Here is a 6,083-nt window from a genome sequence, read left to right as displayed (position 1 = left end):
CGTTTTTAAAAATATTTGTTTAACATTGAAATTTACAGACAGATAAGTAATATTTGTTACTTTCTATTTTCATTTTTATTGAATTAAAAAAAAAGTAAAGCAACGTTTAATCATTAACAATTTGTAAAAGCTAGCAGTTGCTAATTGTTAACAGCTGCATAATAACTCCTTGCACGTGTTGATATACGAACTGAAAGCATGTTTATAGTCATTATATTGACATTTGATTGATATGACTGATATAACATTCCAATATTATCAACCCATATCAGAAGTTTTTATTTGAAGAATTTATTTGAAATGCCTGAACATGCAAACGAACATAGTTAATTTGTTAAAAAATTTTGCACTTGCTGCTTCAGGAAAGGCTAGGGTTTAAGACCAATAAATTATGCTAAAACAACTTATTTATATCTAAACAAAAAGAAAAATGACTACTAAAACCATATCAAAACTACATTCAGGAAAGGTTATTCAGCGGATAACCCTGAGCTTCCTCTCATGCTTCGCTCAAAATGTAGAAAAAGGCTTGTAGGGACTGATCCTTACTTCAAAATGCGCCCGTGTAATGAAGATAATTATAACTATATTGATGTTTAATTTACTTCAGTTAAAGTTTAGTTTCGCTATTTTAGTTATTATAGTTGCAATATATATGCTATAAAACTTAGACCTGAATACCAGAGTTATTAGAGGGAGAAAATGTGAACGTTTTATTTGTGAAAATGGGCGCAAATCAAAAATGGAAAAAATATTGGCGCCTAGGGTTGAATGTGTCTCTGAAAAACTTGTTTATCAAGGCGCTGAAGATGTTTTAAATAAACCTGCAGAAAGAGTAGTTTGTCAAGATTGCTATACCTACGTGGGCAAGGAATTCCACATCTCTGTAAAAAATTAGAAAGACCAAAGAATTTGACTGCCATTTTAAAATCAACATCCCCTACAACGCAAGGAAAAGTTTTGTCCAGCTCTATCAATGATTTCAGCGCAAATGACTCGGGGAACACCTTAGCTTTGAAAACATTTGGCCCGAAGCAACTCACTGTCTCTTTCGGAAAGATTGAAGCTAACAAACCTTTCTTTTCTTTAGATAAATTGAACAAACTTCAATTAAAACTAAATTCGAGGAAAATTTTTGTTGCTTAAAAATACTTTTAAAAATAAATTTGTTATGAGTTTAAAGACAATTTTTGTAATAACTTCATTATGATTTCTAAGTAATCGCAACATGATTGAAGTTGAACAATTTCTGAGAAGTGAGGCAGGATGGAAAAGTGTGGAATCTGGTTTCAATATTAAACTGATTGAGAACAACGAAATGATTGGAAAATTATTCAAAAGTGATAAACTCCCATTGCTATTAGAATTAAATGAAAGCGAAGAGGTAAGTAAACTATTACCAAAAAAAAAATTTTTTATTGCTTGATTGCAATTTGTTTCAATCATTTTGATTTTTTATGAATGTATAGTTTGTAGAAAAAGATACTCCTATTGTGTATTGCAATGACATTGAAGAGCTTGTAGCAATGGTACTTCATCACAGAAGTCAAGGAACAAATAATGTTGATATCAAATTAGGTGAAGATGAAGGGCAGGGATTCCTTAAAGTTACACTGTCAGTAACACTAAAACCGGAGTTAAAAAATAATAAAACTCCAGAGAAACTGAGCAAGCGTGACGGACATGCGTGCAAAGATTTTTTAAGATTGAAACGTCCACAAAACTATTATATTGACCATTTTGCCTTCATTGAACGAAAAATACCATAATTTACGGTTAGTTTTGAAAAAGTTAAACATTTCATCCTTAGATTACACAGTATCTGAAGATCTAAAGGTTTTGCTTCAAATGGTTGGAAAACAAACTCCAACATCAAAGCACCCTTGTCCTAATTGCATGACGTCATCTCCTGACTTTCAAAAAGCTGATCATTATACTCTAGAGTCTTTGTGTAGATTGTACAACCAATTGATGGATGATGGTGCAAATATAAAAAAAGCAAAAAAGTAAACAAATGTTGTTAATTCCCCTTTATTAACAGGTGACAAAAATAAAAAAAATACTAGAACTTGTAAATATTCCTGTCTACATATACTGTTAGGTGTTATAGACAAAACTTTAAAACAGATTGAAAAAAATTTATATGAAAACAAGGAGTGTGGGTTACAGTTTGTTAACCAATATCTGCCTAAAATAAACATCTGCAGAGTATTCTACCAAGGGCAGCATCGTTTGGAAAGCAATACTTGCAATAAGTTGCTTAAAAACATAGACTGCTTTGAACTGTTATTTCAGGAGTCTAGTCTTGGAGTTTCTGCTGCCAAATGCATTAAGGTACTTAGAGATTTTGAAAAATAGTCCATGGTTGTATTGGAAAATCATTAAACTCCACACATGTCAAAGATTAAGAGGAGTTCACTACGAGCTATAGAAATCTAAGGGCTACAATTCCTTTGAAGGTACACATAGTTGAGCAAGTATATCGCTTGGCTGGCAAGGTTATAAATCTTGCTCAACATAATGCCAAGTCACACCACTTTGAAAACATGGAAACAACAAAATTTAAACATATATACGACTATAAACAAATATGGTGGTATATAACACATATAAACACATTTTATAACAATATTAAATGACAGATATATTTATCAAAAACTATGAAAAAAAAATATTAAAATAATAAATAAAGTTATACATGCAAAATGTGCTCAAAACCTACAAACGGCAAATTTTCGAAATGAAACTCTAAAGACTATAAATTAAAAACATTAGAAAACGTAATATTATTTGTGTAATACTTTTCACCTACCATACCTTAAATGAGATGTTTATCAATTTTGAAAAAGAAAATATTAACGGGTGATTACTAAAAATCTGGACTAACTTTAACTGAATTTTAAATACCACAAGCTAAATCTTTTTTTTTCTTGCTTATATCCATTTTAAAGCTTATTTCATTCTCTATAAGTTAATTTATTTGTTTTTAGATAAGTAATAATAATTAAGAAAATAATGATGGCCAAGCAAGAAGAGGTAAGGAAACGGATTTACGAGTTCTATTTGAATAATAAATTGCAAGGTAAAAAGTTCACAGTAGCTTACTTCAATGCTGAAAAAATTCCAAGAAGCACTATCTGATATAATCAAACGTGTTGAGAATGAATCTGGGTACAAAAGAGTGCAAGGAAGTGGTTGTGTGGCCAAAGTCATGACCTCTAAGGGTATCAAGCGCCTGAAAACCATATTTAATCACAGTGACCAAGTTTCGATGAGGCAAGCTGGTCAAAAATATGGATGCAGTCATTCATATATCATTAAAACTCTTGCCAAGTACACTAACATCAAAAGTTATAAAAAACAGGGTATAGCTCATCGACAAGAAAACCAGAATGTGCGAATCAAAACACGCATTGATCGTCTTTATCGTGATTTTATTAGAAAATCGGTCATCTTTGGCGACAAGTCTTACTTTACGCTGTCACACTCAACAGTTAATGGAAACAGCACCTACTACTCTAGCAACAGAAACAAGACTCCACCAAGTGTTAAACATCGCAAAAAGCGCAAGTTTGAGCCCAAGGTGCTTGTCCGGCTGGTCGCTTCTGACAAAGGTATTTCGAAGCCATTTTTTGTCCATAGCGGCCTTGCAGTCAGTAAAACCATCTATGAAATCAATTGTGTAAAGAGAAGATTAGTGCCGTTCATCAACGCTCATCATGCCTTTGGTAATTATATATTTTCGGCGGAACTGGCGTCATTGCATTATGCCAAAACCGTGACCAACTGCTTTGAGACTCATAACATCAATTTTATCAAAAAAATTGACAATCCGCCAGCCGTACCGGAGTGTCGTCCAATAGAAAACTTTTGGGCTATTTTGAAAGACAAAGTGTATGAGAGTAACTGGCAAGCAAAAGACATAAAGCAACAACAAACCAGAAATAAGCTATGCCTAAAAAAAATTAAACTTAACCTTGTACTTTCACTTTTTAGGTCAACACGTGCTAGAGTTGGCCGAATCCAAAGAAACAGACCGGTTGAAGACAAACTTAATCAAAATAAATAAATAACTTAAAACTCTTTTTAATGATAATTTTTATAATCTCTACCATAAAACTATGGCAGTAACTACCCATGAAAATTTGTCCGGATTTTTAGTAACCACCCGCTAAATGCTCTAGTTCTTGAACATGCAACAGATAGATGATCATGAGAGAAACACGTTTTTTTGAGATATACCCCAACTCTATTAAATAATTGACCTTGACTTTTGTTAACTGTTATTGAATTAGCCAATCTGAATGGAATCTGACGACGTTTCAGAACAAAAGGTAAACTAGAATCTGATGGAACCAACTGAATTTGAGAAACAAAAACCTGTTTACCACCAGAAACACCTGTCAAAACCTCTGCATAAATATAATTATTTTGAGGAGTACAAACTTTCATTCGAGTACTATTGCATAACCCAGCTTTGAGATCTAAATTTCTAAGTAGCACAATTACACAACCAATTTTCAATTTTAAACTATGAGGTGGCACACCTGAAGGAGTAAAGCTGTTTAAAAACTAAATAGGAAAGTTATTTCTTTCATTAAGGTCATCAGTATGAATTTGATCAGCACTTGAATAAATTTTGACCTCAACCGGCAGACATTCAAGCACTACTTCATTGATTGATAATTAATCAACATTAGTTGGTGTTAAAATCACGCGTTTAGAATAATCATTTTGATCAGCATCTCCAAAACTCTTTTCAACAATCGATTCATTTTCTCTAATAATGCTCTGATTTGGTATTTCAATGCATCCTTTAAAAGAATCCTCCTCTTTGACAGGTATTGTTCCATTCCTAAGTTTTAATAGCCATTGGGAAAATTCACCTTCCCCATCTTGCACTCTGATATTTTCAGTTAATGTAAACTTCGGCACTCATTGCCAATGCAAAGAACATTTTACACACGGCTCTACTATCTCAGCTGGTTTTCCTCTTTTCACAACAGGCAGAATTTGCATAAAGTCACTTCCAAAAAAAATGATTTTTCTTCAGAAGGGAAAGTCGTTGTTGCAAATATCTTTTAACAACCTATCAATTGCATTTAAGGCATGCTTAGGTATCATGGATGTTTCATCAAGCAAAAACAAACTAACTTGTCTTAAAAAATGCCCGTGTATAGAGTTAGGAGTTACATGACATGTGCTATTATCCAATATTGGAACAGGATGTTTGAATAAGCCATGAAATGTAACTTAAACCATGCTGTTAGGTGGGTATAACGTTGAGCTGCACGATCTAAGGCCATTTTTTCTGCTCCTTCTCTAAAATACAATAATTGATTTTCAGGTAGATGTTTACCATGCACTTTGAAAACACGGAAACAACGTAATATAAACATATGTACCAACAATGTTTAAACATATTTTTAAAACAATTACATAACACATATTAACACATACATAAACAATAAAAAACACTATACATTATTATAAAAATACATTGATAAAACAACTATAAAGCACTTATTATCACATACACATACATATCAAAAAAGCATATATGCAAACAATAAACATTTGCAAACAAAAATTTTAAAAATGATGCGAGAAAATTTAAAAAGATATAAAGTAAACAAAATATATATTTACAAACAACCCAGCAAACATTAAGCAGGCGGACCGACAACAGACCACTGTCAGCACTTGTGCCGTGCCGACGTCGGCCGCCCGCTGCTTTGCCGCGTAGGCTTGCACATCGTATTTACATCGGTTCGTTAGCGGAAAACTGCAGGCGGTTCGGCAGCGGACCGATGGCGGCAAATCGACAACTTTTGAACAACGGTCCGTCAGCGACAAACCGATGATAAAGCGATAGCGGTATAGCATAGGACCTATAATAAGTTTTCACTAAGATTTGAATGCATTGATATACATATTATTTTTGTGTTTTTGTTTGAATAGAACGCACTTATCGTTAGCAAAATTGTGTATATCTTTCAGCGCAATTTTTACTCATAAAAAAATGGCAAATCCTGCCAATGCCTGGATCAAATACCTTTTGACTTTGTGCATAGGTATATAGC

Source organism: Hydra viridissima, unplaced genomic scaffold, assembly GCF_058129835.1.
Source record: "Hydra viridissima isolate aposymbiotic clone 2 unplaced genomic scaffold, HvirCarnegie_v1 scaffold_15, whole genome shotgun sequence".
NCBI classification, from domain to species: Eukaryota; Metazoa; Cnidaria; class Hydrozoa; order Anthoathecata; family Hydridae; genus Hydra; species Hydra viridissima.
The sequence above is the reverse complement of the archived record's forward strand: the minus strand, read 5'-3'. Positions refer to the sequence as shown.